The sequence below is a fragment of the Bos indicus x Bos taurus genome, chromosome 7 (genome assembly GCF_003369695.1).
Source record: "Bos indicus x Bos taurus breed Angus x Brahman F1 hybrid chromosome 7, Bos_hybrid_MaternalHap_v2.0, whole genome shotgun sequence".
Taxonomy (NCBI): domain Eukaryota; kingdom Metazoa; phylum Chordata; class Mammalia; order Artiodactyla; family Bovidae; genus Bos; species Bos indicus x Bos taurus.
The window spans coordinates 97,543,671-97,563,354 of NC_040082.1; the positions used below are offsets into that span (position 1 = coordinate 97,543,671).

Here is a 19,684-nt window from a genome sequence, read left to right on the forward strand (position 1 = left end):
CTTTCATCAAGAGGCTCTTTAGCAATACTTCCTAAAAAACTAATAGGTAATTTTTCCTTTAGTTGTCTGGCAATTTTTTGTGAGTCTATTTTGAAGTCTATTGAAACTGTGAATTGAAGTTTATTTCTAATATGCAAGTAGGTTTAATTTTTACCTAATTTTGTAAGTTATGTGTAAGGAAAAGGACATTGAAAAATGATGCTTTGTTTTTTTTTTCCTCACTGGCTTCCTGTGGCAAGTACCAGATATGCCTTATTCATTTTACATGTCATATCTTCTACCTTACTCAGCAGAAACTACCTTTTCATTGCCTGAAGAACCTTATTCTATTTTCCTTGGAATGTACAATAGCCATATATTTATTTATAAGTATACAAAATTTATCACAGTTCAGTCTCTTATGTATTATTATCTTAATCTTTTGTCCTGTACACTTTGTCATTTCTTCTGGTTGATATTTGGACTGTGGGGTTTCCATTAGGAAGAGAGACTTATGAGCGGACAATAAAATTTAGATTTGGCAATAACTCTTCTTGATCCTATTATATTAATGTGAGTAGTATGAACTGTATTTTCTAGAATGTGTTGCCTTATGGTCCTATGTTAGAAGTCACTAAAGCATAACTTATATGAAACTTGGAAAGCAGAAATATGATTTAGTCAGGTTTTGAAATCAACTGTATAGAAGCAGTCAGAAGCACAGGCCTTTACGGACACTTGGGTCCAGCCCATTTTCCACATTCTTTTCCCTGTCAATCAAGTATATCCTTAAAACCTCCACAGACTGCTTGACTTCCACTTGATCTGAACTGTAGGCTTCTACACTTGTCCTCAAATTCAAGATTGAAGATCCAGCACAGTTTGGATTTTCCTGAAAACCCTCATGTGTCCACCTGGCAAGAAATTTTGACTGTCATGATTGAGAATATTTTCTGAAGCACTGAGCACCTTGTTCTCTAGATATTATTAGTCTAAGGTCTAATTTGTGTAGTAAACACCTTGCTTTGTTTAAGATATAATTATCATGCGCAAAGAGTCAAAGTTTATAGTTTGCATCTAAAACAGTAAATAAAAATGTTTTTATAGCAGTTAATGCCTACAGTAACAAAAGAGAGATCTCAAATCAATAATCTAACCTTATACCTTCTTGATCTGAAACAAATAGACCACTGTGTATTTCTCCAGCAAGAAGGATTTATTCAGAATCAGCAGAAAATTGCAACTCATAGTCTGTAATATGGCAGGGCACATTTCAAGTTCTCACACAGCACAGCAATTTGAACACTTTTATAGAGTAGAAAAAGAAGTTGGGAGGGCTCTAATAAAGAAACCATGACTTTTCATTGGCTGAGTCCTTGCCAGGAAAGAAGTATCTTGCTTCTTCCTGATGGGCTCTGTTATCATTACAGGATGTGAGAGCTCCCCCTTCCGGTCTGCCCATCCTATTTGTGGTTTCTGTTTATTAAATTTTTTACATTTTCCTGTTCTGTATAAGATCTTTTTCTGAAAACATCACTTAGCAAGAGTCAGGTTTTCCAGTTTTAGCAGCTTTTTTCCCCTCAATGTTAGGAAGAACCTTTCCTGGGGTTTATTGTCTCATGACAAAGGGAAAGTACCCAGATAAGAAACCTACTAAGGTCACATTTGAGTAACAAGAAGGGCTAAGAGGAAGAACCTTCAGGCACTTTAGCCTGTATGTTATTAAGATCATAGCCATTGGGTATCATCTGAAGAGTTATGTTATCATCAAGGGCTTGGTAACAAACTTCCAGCAGACCTGGTCCAGATATAGAGAGGCTGAAGAGAATTCTTTTGGAGGTCTTTTTTTTTACATTAATTAATTTATATATTTGGTCGTACCAGGTCTTAGTTGCAACACAAAGGATCTTTGATCTTCATTGTGGCATGTGGAATCTTCAGTTGCAGCATGTGAACTTTTAGTTACTGCAGTAGGAGCTAGTTCCCCAACCAGAAATCAAACCCTGGCCCCTGCATTGAAAGTCTGGAGTCTTAGCTACTGGACCAGGGAAGTCCCTAGAAGTGCATTCTTGAATCAACAAAATCTCTAAGTTGCAAGATGTGATCCATAAGGTCTTTGTTTCCCAAGGGTACTGTGAAAAGACTGTTCTACCAAAACATGGTTACTTTTCATAGAAGTAGTTAGGCCTTTGCAATATTGAAGCATCTCCTCTTTTATCAGTTGTAGGTCAAAAGAAGCAGTAGTCCTGCATTGGGCATCTTGTGACTGTCACAAAGGGTGAGAGTTTATGAGTTCCAAAAGGTCTGGCTCTGAGATTTAGAACTAATGGCAATACATTTGGTCAGGGTATTTATAGGGCCTCAACAAATTCCGCCGAGTCATAATTATGCCATTAGTGTGTCTGACTAAACCAGAGGATTGAGGGTAGTAATCACAGTGATAATGTAAAACCAGTCATACGGAAGAGACTTGTCAAAGCACCTAACCAGTAAAATGAGTTTTTTGATCAATATGAAATTCAAGAGGAGTTCCTCTGGTATGTATACTATTTTCAAGAAGGATTTTAGCCACAGTAGAAATTAGGGTTAGAGTTCCTGCATCTGCAAGGGAAGGCTTCAGTCCAGTGTGAAAACACACAGACCATGACTATTTATATCCATTAGAGGAAGCTGCATGAAATCCATTTGCCTAGCCTCATTAGGCAGTTTTCAATATTCAGGAACAGTACAAACAGGCTTCACTGGGGAATTCCCTGGCAGTCCAGTAGTTAAGACTCCCGAGTTTCCACTGCTGGGGGCACAGGTTCAATCCCTAGTTGAGGAACTGATATTTGGCAAGAAGTACAGTGGGGTCAAAAAAAAAAAGCCTCAGAACCTTAACAATAGCTAATGTGGCAGGGGGTAATATTGCATTAGTAATTCCTGAATGTGGAGGCCATTTTTAACTTCCTTTCCACTAGAAGTAAGGGAGGCATGTTGTCCACAACATTCCAAAATCATGAGTTACCGCAAAAGTATATCTCAGCAGTACAAACACCAGCAGTTTGGTCCTTGGCTAATGTACAGGTCCATGAAAGAGCATGTAATTTCACCTGTCAGGTCAAAGCAGCCATAGGTAAAGATGCTGCCTCAGCAACATCAGTATCAAAAGGATCCATGAGGATAACTCAGTGAAGGTATATCATGACCCTTCAGAGGTGATGGCCAAGTGCAGCCAAGAGGCCGTTGAAATAGGCACTGAACAGAGCAGACTTATCAAATCTATGACAGACTTATCAAATCTATCAAAATACTTATCAGTTACCAGCTTATTAGACAGAGTCAGTGATTTATATAATATTGGGGACTGGATATAGGGTTCTGTTTGGTGGGACCACAACCTCAAGGTTGCCTTAATTCACTGTGAGGTGTCATCCTTTCTTGGTTTAATAGGATAAGTTGGGCTGTTAGAAGGAGGACTGGGAATAACTAACCCTTTACTAACTAGTTTTTGTACATAGTTTTCAGTCCATCAAGGCCCTGTGTAATTTATGTTGGGCCATTAACACTCACCTAAAGCCAGACATCCTGGAATGTGAAGTCAAGTGGATCTTAGGAAGCATCACTATGAACAAAGCTAGTAGAGGTGATGGAATTCCAGTTGAGCTATTCTGAACCCTAAAAGATGATGCTGTGAAAGTGCTGTACTCAATATGCCAGCAAATTTGGAAAACTCAGCAGTGGCCACAGGACTGGAAAAGGTCATTCCAATCCCAAAGAAAGGCGATGCCAAAAAATATTCAAACTACTGCACAATTACACTCATCTCACACACTAGCAAAGTAATGCTCAAAATTCTCCAAGCCAGGCACCACCAGTACGTGAACCGTGAACTTCCAGATTTTCAAGCTGATTTTAGAAAAGGCAGAGGAACCAGAGATCAAATTGCCAACATCTGTTGGATCATCGAAAAAGCAAGAGAATTCCAGAAAAACATCTATTTCTGCTTTATTGACTACACCAAAAACTTTGTGTGGATTGCAATAAACTGTGGAAAATTCTGAAAGAGATGGGAATACCAGACTACCTGACCTGCCTCTTGAGAAATCTGTATGCAGGTCAGGAAGCAACAATTAGAACTGGATATGAAACAACAGACTGGTTCCAAATAGGAAAAGGAGTACGTCAAGGCTGTATATTGTCACCCTGCTTATTTAACTTCTATGCAGAGTACATCATGAAAAACGCTGGGCTGGATGAAGCACAAGCTGGAATCAAGATTGCCGGGAGAAATATCAATAACCTCATATATGCAGATGACACCACCCTTATGGCAGAAAGTGAAGAAGAACTAAAGAGCCTCTTGATGAAAGTTAAAGAGGAGAGTGAAAAAGTTGGCTTAAGGACATGGAAGCAACCTAGATGTCCATTGGGAGATGAATGGATAAGAAAGCAGTGGTACATATACACAATGGAATATTACTCAGCCATTAAAAAGAATGCATTTGAATCAGTTCTAATGAGGTGGCTGAAACTGGAGCCTATTATACAGAGTGAAGTAAGTCAGAAAGAAAAACACCAATACAGTATACTAATGCATATATATGGAATTTAGAAAGATGGTAACGATGATCCTATATGTGAGATAGCAAAAGAGACATAGATGTAAAGAAGTCTTTTGGACTCTGTGGAAGAAGGCGAAGGTGGGATGATTTGAGAGAGTAGCATTGAAACATGTATATTATCATATGTGAAACAGATTGCCAGTCCAGGTTCAATACATGAGACAGGGTGCTCAGGGCTGGTGCACTGGGATGACCCTGAGGGATGGGATGGGGAGGGAGGTGGGTGGGGAGTTCAGGATGGGGAACACATGTACACCCAAGGCTAATTCATGTCAATGTATAGCAAAAACCACTACAATATTGTAAAGTAATTAGCCTCCAATTAATTAATTTTTTAAAAAAGAAAAAGTTGGCTCAAAACTCAACATTCAGAAAACTAAGATCATGGCATCCAGTCCCATCACTTTAATGGCAAATAGATGGGGAAACAATGGAAACAGTGACAGACTTTATTTTGGGGGGCTCCAAAATCACTGCAGATGGTGACTGTAGTCATGAAATTAAAAGATGCTTGTTCCTTGGAGGAGAAGTTATGACCAACCTAGACAGCATATTAAAAAGCAGAGATATTACTTTGCCAACAAAGGTCCATCTTGTCAAGGCTATGGTTTTTCCAATAGTCATGTATGGATATGAGAGTTGAACTATAAAGAAAGCTGAGCACCGAAGAATTGATGCTTTTGAACTGTGGTGTTGGAGAAGACTCTTAAGAGTTCCTTTGACTGTAAGGAGATCCAACCAGTCCATTCTAAAGGAAATCAGTCCTGAATGTTCATTGGAAGGACTGATGCTGAAGCTGAAACTCCAATACTTTGGCCACCTGATGCAAAGAACTGACTCATTGGAAAAGACACTGATGCTGGGAAAGATTGAAGTGGGGAGGAGAAGGGGACTTCAGAGGATGAGTTGGTTGGATGACATCACCAACACAATGGACATGAGTTTGAGTAAGCTCCGGGAGTTGGTGATGGACAGGGAAGCCTGGTGTGCTGCAGTCCATGGGATCGCAAAGTCAGACACAACTGAGCAACTGAACTGAACTGATATTAGCTAAGTTATTTGGGGAATAAGGTCTGTAAGGTCCAAACCAAATTTTAAGTAACAGAAACCATAATTTTGATCTATGAGTCATTGGTTCAGAGCTTCCCAGCTCAATATGGGATATTTTAGGACAGTGGGTTTTATGACCATGGAGAATCTAGGCACAACCATGGTTTTGATAGTAAAAGAGAAACACTGTCCTATTTGTCTTCTATGCTATGTTCATTAGTGCCTCTAAGATTATCAGAGGTATCTTGCTTAAATTTGTTGGGATCTCAGGTTAAATTAGGTGGCTCAGTAATGAATCTGCCTGCAGTGCAGGAGACATGGGTTCGAGCCATGGGTTGGGAAGATCCCCTGGAGAAGGAAATGGCAACCCACTTCCTCATTCTTGCCTGAGAAATCCCATGGACAGAAGAGCCTGGTGGGCTACAGTGCATGGTGTTGCAAAGTTGGACACAACTGAGCAACTAAACAGCAACATTGATTAACTGCTTAAAGGTGACTTAGTACCCTACATCAGACGGCAAAATTAATTCTGAGCCTGTTGTAATTCTGAGCCAGGCAGTGTACTTTCATTTTTTTGTGTGTAAAAAAAATGTTTGTATTTTGGTATTTGAAAAAAAAATCTATTTGTCTACACCAGGTCTTAGATGAAGCATGCAGATTCTTTTATTTGTGATATGTGGGATCTAGTTCCCTGACTAGGGGCCCCTGCATTGGGAGAGTAGAGTCTTAGCCACTGGACCACCAGGGAAGTCCTTGTTGTGTAAATTATTCTAGTATATTTTGGATTTCCACTTGGCTAAAAATGTGGACCTTTTTTTAGTATTTTATCTATCTACCTTGTTTTGTTTTCTTCTTCACTGGATATACTTTGGGGAAAGGGTACCTCTCTACCCTGGTTTTTATCATTTTTTTCCTCTTGAGAGCCTCAAAACAGTGCCAATCAAGGAGTCTTCCCCAGGACAACTGGTTGCATTACAGGGTTTAAGGAGCCCAAACTTAAGTCAGATGTGAATTAATCCCTCACCTGTGCCACAAGAATGCCATGGGTGTTGTCCCCTTGTAACTCTAACAAACATAGCTGAGGATATATCGAGAAACTGGAACCCTTGCACAGGTGTGGTGCAAATTTAAAAAAAAAAAATGGTTCAGTCACTTAGGAAAACAGTCTAGTCAGTTCCTCAAAAATTAAACCCAGAAATATCATATGATGCATCAATTTCTCTCCTACCTATACACCCAAGTAAAATACAAGCATATGTTCAAACAAAAAGTTGTACATGAAAACATAATAGCCAAAAGTAAAAACATTCCAAATGTATATTAACAGAAGAACAGACAGAAGGGTAAAATAGAATAGAAGAGGAACAGGTGGAAGCAGTGACAGATTTCTTCTTGGGCTCTAAAATCACGGCAGATGGTGACTGTAGCCATGAAATTAGAAGATGACTGCTTCTGGGAAGGAAAGCTATGACAAACCTAGACAGTGTATTAAAAGCAAAAACATCACTTTACCAACAGAGATCTGTGCAGTCAAGGCTATCGTCTTTCTAGTAGTCATGTACAGATATGAGAGTTGGACCAAAAAGAAGGCAGAGTGCTGAAGAATTGATGCTTTCAAACTGGTGCTGGAGAAGACTCTTGAGGGTCCCTTGGACAGCAAGGAGATCAAATCAGTCAACCCTAAAGGAGATCAACCCAGAATATTCACTGGAGGGATTGGTGCTGAAGCTGAAGCTCCAATACTTTGGCCACCTGTTCAGTTCAGTTCAGTTCAGTTGCTCAGTCGTGTCCAACTCTTCGAGACCCCATGAATCGCAGCACACCAGGCCTCCCTGTCCATCACCAACTCTTGGAGTTCACTCAGACTCACACCCATCGAGTCAGTGATGCCATCCAGCCATCTCATCCTCTGTCGTCCCCTTCTCCTGCCCCCAATCCCTCCCAGCATCAGAGTCTTTTCCAATGAGTCAACTCTTTGCATGAGGTGGCCAAAGTACTGGAGTTTCAGCTTCAGCATCATTCCTTCCAAAGAAATCCCAGGGCTGATCTCCTTCAGAATGGACTGGTTAGATCTCCTTGCAGTCCAAGGGACTCTCAAGAGTCTTCTCCAACACCACAGTTCAAAAGCATCAATTCTTCAGTGCTCAGCCTACGAACAGCCAACTCATTGGAAAAGACCCTGATGCTGGGAAAGATTGAAGGCAGAAGGAGAAGAGAGTGACAGAGGATAAGATGTTTAGGTGGCATCACCAATTCAACAGACATGAAGTTGGGCAAACTCCAGGAGATAGTGAAGGACAGAGAAGCTTGGCATGCTGCAGTCCATGGGGTCACAAAGAGTCAGACACAACTTGGCAACTGAACAACAATAGATGAACAGATAAATGCAATGGGTTTTGTCCACCCAGCAGAATATTGTTATTCAGTCATTAAGTTGTGTCAAACTCTTTGGGACCCCATGGATGGCAGCATGCCAGGCCTCCCTGTCCTTCACTATCTCCCAGAGTTTGCTCAAGTTCATGTCCATTGAGTTAGTGATGCTATCCAATCATCTCATCCTCCATCACCCCCTTCTCCTGCCCTCAATCTTTGTCCATAAAAATGAATGAAGTGTTGATACATTCAACGTTGAAGTACCTTGAAAAAAGTAGGCTAAGTGACTGGAGTCAGTTGCAAAGACCATATATTATACAATTCCATTCCTTTGAAAGCCTTGAATAGGTAAATCTATATAGGTAGAAAGATTAGTGGTAGTCTAGGCACAGGGACTAGAAGAAGAAATTGGGAAGATTGGGAGTGATAGCTAAAGAGCAGAGGAGTTTGTGTGTGCGTGTTTATTTTGCTGCACTGGGTCTTAGTTGCGGCACTTGGAATCCTTAGTTGCAGCATTTGGGATCTAGTTCCTCAACCAGGAATCTATCCCAGGCTCCCTGCATTGGGAGCGAGGAGTCTTAGCCACTGGACCACCAGGAAGTCTTGAAAGGAGTTTCTTTTTGAGGACAGGAAAATATTCTGAAATTGACTCTAGTAGCAGTTACATCTGCCTGTGAATATACTGATGCTATGAGCAAGGGCTCGTGTGCCCACAGCACAGAAAGCTAAGCTCTGACACCAGGTATCTGCAGCAAAGTACGGGTTTGTTTGCAGGGAGCCAAGGAAGGGAGTGGGAGACAAATCTCAGATCCACTCCAATTTAGTCTGTGAGTTAAGGGGTTTTTTTAAAGGGGGAAAAACAAAGAGGCTGGGATTGATCATCATCTTGTGACACTCCTGTGACATTTCTTAGTCATAGTTTCGGGAGTCAGGATGTCCCTGGTTTATGAGTCTCAGCCCAGATGGGCCATGGCCTGGAGGTCTGTTAGCTTATCTTGACCTGGAGAGACAACCTGAGTATGTACATTAATGATGATATCTATAATAACAATTGTAGTACATTAAGAATGTTATCTGGGCTTCCCTGGGGACTCAGTGGTAAAGAATCCACCTGCCAATCCAGGAGACGCAGTTTTATTCCCCGGGTCAAGAAGATCCCCCAGAAGAGGAAATGATAACCCACTCCAGTATTCTTGCCTGGAGAATCCCATGGACAGAGGAGTCTGACGGGCTACAGTCCATGGGGTTGCAAAGAGTTGGACAGGACTTAACAACTAAACAAGAACAACAATGTTATCTACAACAGCAATTGTAGTCATCTGACTCCAGTTGATTAGTGTTCAGTCAGCATTGAGGTCAGAAGATTGAGATCAAAAGGGATGATAAAAGGAATAAAGTTTTTAATAGAGAGGTTAATCATAAGCTCAGTGAGGGAACTTCATTTCAGAGGAAACTCAGTTTCAGTGAAAACCAGTGAGTTATAGACATTAAAGGGTCCATTATATAGTATGTGTGCTGGATCTCAAAAGTGTCCAGGTAAGTGGATAAATGCATTAAGAGTTTTGCAATGCAGAGTTCAGCAATTCTTGCTCTTAGACATCTAAGAATTTCCAGGTTATTTAAAACATCCATTACCTCAAATTGTTCTTGTGTGTGTGTGTGTGTGTGTGGTGAGAATTCTTAAGATCCCCATCTCAGCAAATTTCACTTATACAATACAGTATCTCAAATCATATTGCCATACTCAACTATAGGCCACTTTGTTAGTAATTTATACCTCAGGAGAGCATTGTCTCTCCTGCGTTTCCAGGGGCATCTCACATTTACATTATGGTTTGTTTTGTTGTTGTTATAATTAGTGAAAATAGGAATTCAGTTGCCTTAGGGATCTTATAGCTGTTTAAATTTCAATGTTCTCTAGGGACACAAGCTAACATTGATCTAAAATAAATTACCTTCCTATGTAAACTGAATTTAATGAAACCTAATATTTTAATGACACGTCTCACACCCTCTGCTTAGAGAAGAGTACCCCCAGCTATGCCTGCCTGGCTCAAACTTCCCATCCGGGCCAAGGAAGGGCTCTAGGACTCAAAGTACCAAATGAATGGGAGTGGGGAAGAGATGGGAAGAAAGCTCAAACTTGTCAAATTTCAAAGATTAAAACGGAGCTCGTCTCTTTATTTCAGATGGTGATGTCACACTGAAGCGGCTACATTTCTAAACAAGGGTCACAGTTGCACACAAAGCCCCTTGGTTTCAGTTGCACACAGAGCTGACACAAAGCCCTCTGGTTCTAGTCCTGGTCTGGGCACCCTCTTGTCTATACTTGCTTCATCTTGAAACTGAATCAGGAATTCCCTATGCCACCTGTGACCTCGCATTCTGACCAAGCTGAGGGGAGATTACAGTCAGCCTTAGAAAAGGAAAATGTTCTATTTAAATTCAAACATTCGCGGGGACAAGTTACCGGCAAAGGCCGAAACCGGTTTGCACAAGCCAAGCGTCCTCCCGCCCCGCTGTCACTCAGGCACGAGGGGGCGCGGCCTTGGAAGTTGTCCAATCAGGGAGGTAACTGGGGACGGTAGATGGGGCGACGGACTACGGCGAGACGTAGCCAATCGCTCTGGCTTTGCTCCGGAAACGAGGGTGCTTAATGGTAATTCTCGTCGGCCACTGGCTCTGTTGTTCTGTGAAGTGCAGTGGTCGTGGGAGTCATAGGAAGGGGTTAGGGAGACTGAAGAAACGTAGAAATGAAGAGTGTGAGTCTCCGAGTGCGAAGACGGAGAGGAGGGACTGGCTGGAACTGGCCTGGCCATGGCGGAGACCGGGCTTCCCTGCAGTCAACTTCGGAATCTGCTGGCCCGAGTACCCCTGGGGCATCTCTCGGACCTGTCCGGTCCGGCTCGCAGCGTTGAGGGCAGGGAGCGGCAGTCGGGACCCCGGGCGTCCTGTCCTCTCACGGGACACCTCACGCGGCCACCTCGGCCCCGACCCCGCCGCCTCTCTGGGCAGCTCTTCACCCGCAGCTCGGCGTCTCCCCCAGAATGTGCGATGACCACGAGGAAATTTTTTAGGTTCGGTGTCTGGGCTTTATGCGAGGGAGGAGCTGTGGTGTGTGGGATCCCCAATCCCTCCCCAACGGGATACGATTTCTCTTGAGTTTTTCAAATTTGAGGGAGTAGGGTCTTAAATCTACAACCCGGTTTCACCGGCGTAGCACTTCCTGGGGCTGCCAATACATCCCTAAATTTCCAAATCCCTTCTGCATTTCCAAGGGTTTCCAATGTGGCTCAGCTGGTAAAGAATCGCCTGCAATGCGGGATACGTGGGTTCGATTCCTGGATTGTGAAGTTCGCCTGGAGAAGAGAAAGGCTACCCACTCCAGTTTTCTGGCCTAGAGAATTCCATGGGGTTGCAAAGAGTCGAACAGAACTGAGCGACTTTCACTTCACTTCGCATTTCCAAACACCATCTTCTGATCTCTCTGATTCACAGCATTTTCTACTGTTTGCCTGCTGTGGTGCATTTCATATTTTCTCAGTATTTTAATGTATTCTTTTGTCAGTAGAGCCACAGATGTCTATTTTTTAATAATAATACATTATATTACTTATTTTTAAAATATGTACTCATTTAATTCTTTGGCTGCACCCAAGTCTTTGTGGTGTGTGGGATCTAGTTCCGTTAACGGGGATCGAACCCTGGGACTCCTGCTTCTGGAGCAGAGTCTTAGCCCTTGGACCGCCAGGGAAGTTCCCAGATGGGTATTTACTAAAACCTCGTTTTTTTGTTTGTATATATATGTATTACATGGGAGGAAAACTGAGAATGACCACCTGAAACTATGTTGCATGAAATCTTTGAGCCTCTACTCTCAGGATCTTTCCTGGGCACCGTCATCCTATGGAAATCCTTTGGATGGAGATTCCTTTCTTGAAGCTTTCCTGGGTGATCTGTCCTTGCCTTGCCCCTCCCTGGTTTTGTTGACTTGAGAAGATTTATTGCTATAAGTGTCCGTTTTTCAGTAAGGGTAAATACATTTTTTATTTATTCAATAGGCTTGAAAGACAGTATAAAACATTTACAAAGAGGCAAGAAGAAGGTTAATTTCAGGGGAAAAAAAGAATTTCATCATTACATTTCATTTAAGATCTGGTTTCATCCCTTAACCTGGCTGTAGTTAAGTTTCAGAGGGCTGTTCATTACTTTTGGGTGATTTCCAAAGAAATTCCAGAGTTTAGACTTGCAGACCAGAAGTGTTCGAATAGAGTTAATTACAAAACAAGTCTTATCATGGAAATAATAATTAACTAACATCTTCTTTGCTGAAAGAAATATACATTGAGGATTTTCTGATTATACAAGTGCATTTCAGTTTTCCTTCTTCCTCTTCACATGAACACTGATTGAATTTGCTGGATTGTTCAGTGTGTTTGTATAATTAAAATGTAATAATAATGGTACCAAGTGACTCCAGTGGGGAGTATGGCCTGTGGTGGGTGAGCCAAACTAAGCCCCACTGTGAGCCTATAAAGAGAGTTAGAAGTGAAGGCCCATTGATTCCTCCTAGGAACCGATTCATTGGAAAAGACCCTGATGCTGGGAAAGATTGAAGGCAAAAGGAGAAGGGCAGGGACAGAGAATGAGATGGTTAGATATCATCACCGACTCAAAAGACATAAGTTTGAGCAAACTCTGGGAGATGGTGAAGGACAGGGAAGCCGGGGAAGCCATGCTGCAGTCCATGGGGTTGCAAATAGTTGGACATGACTTAGTGACTGAACAGGGAGATGGAGGAGATTTCATGATTCTCTTTCTGAAGTTGTAATCATGGTTTGCCTAAGTGTTGCATTTATAATGGTGGTGCATTCCGTGTAATATGTGCACAGGGAAGTCTGTGGAGATTGGTGTTCTGTTTCCTTGACAAAGGGTTTGGGAATTTGGGAGTTCTTTGGGGTTGAAACCTGCTGAGAAATTCCTCACTTGTGAGAATGGAAGAGGGGGTGGCCTTTTTGGGGTCCATACCCTTCTTCCCCAGAGACTGACTCACTTTTAGGGTTCTATGGCAGTTGGGAGTATCTGGACCACAATTTTTAAAATTACTTTATGTATTTATTTTGGCTGTGCCAGGTCTTCGTGGCTGCACTTGGGCTTTCTCTAGTTGCAGCTTCAGGAGTTGTGGCACATGGGCTCAGTTGCCTTGAAGCATGTGGAATCTTCCAGGACCAGGGATTGAACTCATGTCCCCTACATTGGCAGGCAGAATCTTAACCACTAGACCACCAGGGAAGTTTGTAGACCAGATTTTAAGAACGTATTTAACTTTCTGAATGTGGGTTTTCCTTTTCAACTGTAGGGGAGCAGTCTGCTTATCTCAGCTGATTCAAATATTTTCTTTTCTTCCCTTTGGATTCCTTTATCTGTTGAATATGGTGGTTCTGTAATTTTTTTCCTCAGTAGTTCCTATATAACCCTTCTATTTGCACTATTTTTTTAAATTTTGTATTGCTGCATTACATTATAACAATTACTAAGCCAGTATTAATGTATTAAAGTCCACAGTTTTCATTATTGATATCTTTTGGGGTTATAAGATCTATAGGTTTTGGTAAATGTTTAATGACACGTATCCATCATTTCTTTACCCTCAAAATCCCTTATGCTTCACCTTTTCATTCATCTCTTCCTCCAAACCCCAAATCCTTCAGAACCAAAGATATTTTTATGGCTCATAATAATGTCTTTTCCAAAATATCATCTACTTGGAATCTTATGTTGCCTTGTCAGATTGGCGTCTTTCACTTACTGATGTACTTTTGAGGTTCCTTCATGTGTTTTTATGGCTTGATACCTCATTTCATTTTTTCACTGAACAATATTTCATCTTCTTATAGTAGTAATGACACTGATTGTTTATCCATTCGACTCTTGAAGGACATTCTTAACTCTAACTCTTATCAATTATGAGTAAAGCACATACAAACATTCGTGTTAGGCTTTTGTGTGTACTGAAGGTTTCAGCTAATTTATGTCTCTACCAAAGAGCAGAGATTGCTGGATCTTCCTATATGTCTGAGTATGTTAAGGATTCATGGGAAGTTCTTATCTTCCAATGTAGGCATACCAAATTTCATTCCCACCACCGAGGAATGAGGATTACCAGCAGCTACTCATCTTCACTAATGTTTGGTGTTTTGAATTTAGTCATTTAATAAGTGTGTAGTGACATATTATTGTTGTTTTATTTATATTAATAATTCCCCAAAGACATGTTAAGCATGTTTTCATATTGCTTATTTCCCACCTGTGTATCTTGTTTGGTGTGACATCTATTCAGATCTTTTTCCCATTTTTAATTGAGCTGTTTATCTCTTTACTGTTGAGTTTTAAGAATCCTTTGTGTATCTGAAATTACTAATCATTTATCAGATATGTACATTACAGAGACACTCTCCTAGTCTGTGATTTTCATTCTCTTAACACTTTCTCCACCACAGGAGTTTTCCTTTTAATGAAGGGACACTTACTGGTTTTTCCTTTCATGGATTGTTTAGTTTTGGTGTTGTATCTAAGCATGATGTTAGCTGCAGGTGTTTTGTTGATTTTTTTCCAAAACAAAGAGTTCCCTCTATTATTAGTTTGTTATCATAAATGGATGTTGAATTGTATCAAATCTTTTTATGTTCATTTCTCCTTCCTTTCATTTCTGATATTATTTCTGTTTTGCCTTTTCTGTTACCTTGTCTAGATGTCAATCAATTTTATTATAATTAATATTTTCTAAGGACCAGCTTTTGGTTTTGAAAAGTAGGAGAGTGTTTTTTTCCTTTCAAAACTTTAAAAATTTCACTCTTCTCTCTTCCTGCTTGGTTTCTGAAAAGAAGTCTGATCTAAGTCTAATCTTTTTTTTTTTTTCCCCTATAAAAGTAAGGTGGGTTTTCCCATCTGGCTTTTTTCAATATATTCTCTTTCTCTTTGATATTTCCCAAGTTAGAATATGATAGACTTAGTGTGCATTTTTGATGGTTAGTGTTCTCTAAGCTTTTTGGATCTACAGCATGCCATCAATCATTAATTTTAGGAAAATCTCAATGATTATTACTCATTTTTTTTCTGTTCCTTTCTGTGTACCTTTTCTTTTAGATATTCCCATTTTGTGTATTTTAAACCTTCTGTCACTGCTCTACTGCCTTGAGCCTGCACGGGAGTCCCCACCCCATGACAAGGTCATGTGGGAGGGTTCTGGTGGGCAAGGCAAGCCAGAACTCGAGGGGTGCCCCCTGGGCCTGCCTGAGCATCTACCCCAAAACCAGAATCTGTTTTACTATTTTACGACTTTCACCAACTCTTCTGACATTAACGGGGAGCTATCCCTGACCACCTTTCTCTGTAAGAAAATCAACTTAAAACTCTACTTAATAAGTCTCCTGGGCATAACAGGAGTGTTTCAATTCAAACCCCTCTGATGACTTTCTAGCTTGCCGGACAGGTTTGTTCAGATTCACAGCCTCCCAACCACAAGAGGCAGGAGAAGCTTAAGATATTCTAACAATGCAGAGCTTCTCAGAGAAGAGAACTAGTAGAGGATTTCTTTGTTGAGCTAATGCTTGCTGCCAAGTTTCCATATCCTTTACCTACTGCGTCCCTGAGAGTATATTGATTAATATAGTTGGTGTATAGAAATGTAAGTAGTAGCTTTAATGTTTGTAACCTTGGACCCTTGAGTTAATTCTTTTCTTGTTATAGCCCACCACACTTTTGCCCTATAGGAATGCAACTTAATCTAATGCTTTCGGAGGGTGGCGCCTGACTTTAGAATAATCACCTTTAGAGAAAAATAAGTTTTCTGAAGAAAGGGTCATAAAATGTTAACAGGCCTCCTGGCCAGAAGATGATGTAAATCACCTAAAACTTTTACATATGATAAGTTTGCAGAAAAAAAGCCTGGCTTCGATAAGGATCAAGGACTGCTGACCTTGCATGACTCTACCCCTTCCCCCATTATCCTCTATGCACAATTTAAGGTATAAACACTACTTTGGAAAATGAAGTGCGGGCCTTGGTCTCCCCATGTCGTTCTTTCTCTTTCCCTTTCCTTTTGAGGCTGATCTCCCTGGAGTGCAGGGGCTCTCTGCGTTCACTTTCCTGCCTGGGCTTCTAAGACCCACTCGAGAAGGTGCCTAAGGTGGGGCACCTTCCGCTATTTGAGAGGGAGCCTGCGGCCTACATGAACAGAGCAAGTCCCGTGCTGGGGCTTTATTGGCTTTCTGCGTAAACCAAGGAATATCAGCCTCTTTTCTCTCCTCTATTTTCTTAACTGCAAAATTCTTTCCTTATCTCTGTACCTCTTCATCTATTCTTTGTCCTACCCTGTCCTCCCGAGGGAATCCCTGGCTCCTGCAGGGGCTGGACCCAGTACTCTACAGTTTATAGATTTTGTGTCCTGTCTTGTTTGGGTTTTGGTTTTGGTGTTTGGGGCTTTCTGTTAGCCTCTGGTGAAATGGATTGTTTTCCGTATGGGCCTTCTTAAGAACAGAATATTTGGTGTTTATTTTTAAATGCCATCTTTATTTCTTCTTTTCCAGTTTTGGAGAGAGTATTTTGCCTGTGAACTCAATTCGCTCATCTAAGTTTTTTCCTTTGAGGCCAAGAATGATGGCTTCTGAGTGCCTTAAATGCTAGCTTCTAACCTGTTAAGTGTCTGTCTTCAATTTTTGATGACTGATTGCTGACTGCTTTAAAAATCCTTACCTGTCCTCTTTTTGCTTTTACCCACATCAATCCAAAGTGATTGGAAAGCCTTAGTCTTCCTTCCATTGTTAGTGGCAAGAGATTCTATCTTCTTAAGATCTTGTTCTTGTATGTGAACCCTCATCCTAACCCAGCCCCTAACTTCAGTTTTTAAAAAGTTCAGATACTTTCCCTTGCTTTGTGAAGCCATTTCATGAAAGTGCTGGAGACGTTTGCCTCACTCTGCTCAGATATATCAATTATTTAGATAATAAGACCTTTTATACAGTATTGGCAGCATGTGCTGTCATCATGTAAGGGATTCTTAGACCCAAGGTTCAAACTATCCTTTTTCTGTATACCTTGTGGGTGCTTGTGGCAGGGCAGCCTTTAGAGTGGCTGGTCAGGAAATAACTTCCTCCTGCAATTTGAAAATGGTGATTTTATATTCTTCAGGAGGAAAGTATTTCTGAATCCTTTACGTGTTTTATAAATACTTAGGGCAGATTTACCATCAAACTCTTAGGATTTTTAATGAACACACTTGCAGTTTACAACTCAAAATCTGTTCCTCAGGGTTGAATAGGCACTGGGCACTTGTGTTCTGAATCTGCCATAAAGAGCTTTGTCAGTATATTAGCTCACTCTGTGTGCCTGTGTGTGCCTTTCAGCAGCCCTGAGGTACATGAGCCACATGGCTTTTGTGGTTTGATTTTCAGACTGTCTTCCTAGTGTCTGAACTGTAAGTGCCAATTAACTTTCTATAGGTAGATTTTATTCATTTTGGCTGTGCTGGGTCTTCATTGCTGCACGGGCTTTTTTCTAGTTGCAGTGACTGGGGTTTATTCTCTATCTGCAGTACAAGGGCTTCTCATTGCAGTGGCTTCTCTTGTGGAGCATGGACTCTAGGACATGCGGGCTTCAGTAGTTGTGACACATGGTCTCAGTAGTTGCAGCTCCCAGGCTCTTGAGCACAGGCTCAGGAGTTGTGGTGCACAGGCTCAGTTGCTCTGGGCAGCATGTGGGATCTTCCTGGACCAGGGATCAAACTCATGTCTCCTACATTGGCAGGCAGATTCTTTACCACTGAGCCACCTGGAAAGCCTTGACTTTCTAGTGCATCATATGAGAGAAAAAAGTGAGTCTGTAGTAAATATTGTAGAAGTGAAAGGCATATTTCCCCACAAGAATATTTTCTTTCCATCATCAACATCTGACTGCTTCTAAAGGCTTAGAATACTTTAAGGCCAAATTGGCCAGCTGGATCCTATTAAAAGTTTTACAGGTTTGTTGGACTCTCTTGTTTGGTGCTGGGAATAGAAGTAAAAGCTTCCAGTTCAGCACTATGTTATTATTCATAAAACCTTGTGCAGATTTGACCCTCTGCCTCATAAGTGCTATAAATGGTGAGTAAAGTGAAGAATATGGAAGTTTTTCCTGACAAGGTATTGATGGTCTTAAAATTGTAACATTTGCTTCATTTATATAGCATGTCTCTCACTTCTCCGCATATTCTGGACCCTGTTGTTAGTGAGAAATAAGATGTAATGTGATCAGAGTAAATATGTCCATGTTCATTATGCTGTTAAATTTGTGAGGACGTATAGACAGAGTAAATTCCTGATGATCAAGTCATAAAATAAATGTTTGGAGATGACAGAATCATACATAACCTATTCATATAAATGGTGTATAGATAGATGTCTAGTCCCATCAGTGTCACACATCCTGCTATACACATATTTGGGATGTTTTAGGACTTAGTTTTAGGCTATTGAAGATGTGACTATGAATTTCATCCCAGAGGAGTGGGCTTTACTGAATCCTTTATAGAAAAAACTCTACAGAGATGTGATGTGAGAAACCTTCAGAAACCTGGCCTCAATAGGTGAGGATGACAGCTTTCCTTTACTTTGTCAATTAAAGAACAAATGTTTCTTACTCATTGATGTCTATGTGAAAGGGAGGATGTTGGCAAATAAAGTAGACCTGTTCACAGCCAACAATGAATGTAGAATCTAATGATTTCTGTATAATTTCTAATATTTTGGAATCATTTTTCTTCATCTGCAATTTAGGGGGGAAAGGGAAGAATCATGACATTGAAGATCAGTACAAAAACCAGGGGAGAAAACTAAGGTAAGTCACACCCAGAACAGAAAGTAGTGCCTCATATGTGGCTCCTCGTTTGTGATAAAATTTTACAAGAAGTGGCCTAAACACATGATGCCTGCTTCACATTTATTTATTCTCTGAAAAAATTTTCTCCAGATCCTTTATAATATGGGACATAGATGTCCAGCATTTGGAAAATAGTTCTCTTGAAAACAGTATTTAACAAGCCCTATATGTGAATGTCACTTTTGGTAATTCCAAGAGTGAAATCTTGCAGGGCATTCCTTTTTCAATTTAAAGCCATTCAGACAAGGGAGATAACCTATACTTTTGCTATAAATCCTAACAGTGTAGTTCAAGTATCCTGCTGCTGCTGCTGCTGCTAAGTCGCTTCAGTCGTGTCCGACTCTGTGTGACCCCATAGACGACAGCCCACCAGGCTCTCCCGTCCCTGGGATTCTCCAGGCAAGAACACTGGAGTGGGTTGCCATTTCCTTCTCCAATGCATGAAAGTGAAAAGTGAAAGTGAAGTCGCTCAGTCGTATCCAACTGGTAGCGACCCCATGGACTGCAGCCTACCAGGCTCCTCCATCCATGGGATTTTCCAGGCAGGAGTACTGGAGTGGGGTGCCATTGCCTTCTCCGAAGTATCCTGCTAATAAATATTAAATTGTTAGTAAAGAAATCATTACTAGTATGATCCCCATTTTTTATAGGAGTCATGTGATAGATTCTGTGCAAGTAAAGAGGGTAGTCAGCATGCAGGAAACCACAGCCTTATTCCAAAACTCAGTGTGAACAAGAAAACTACTAGAGTGAAACCATCTGAA

At 41.0% G+C, this 19,684-nt stretch overlaps 1 protein-coding gene across 1 annotated transcript in view; it reads left to right on the forward strand.

Moving 5' to 3' along the window:
• Nucleotides 1-19,684, forward strand: part of LOC113895979 (zinc finger protein 709-like) — a 74,466-nt gene that overhangs the window by 16,434 nt on the left and 38,348 nt on the right. The window lies entirely within an intron of this gene.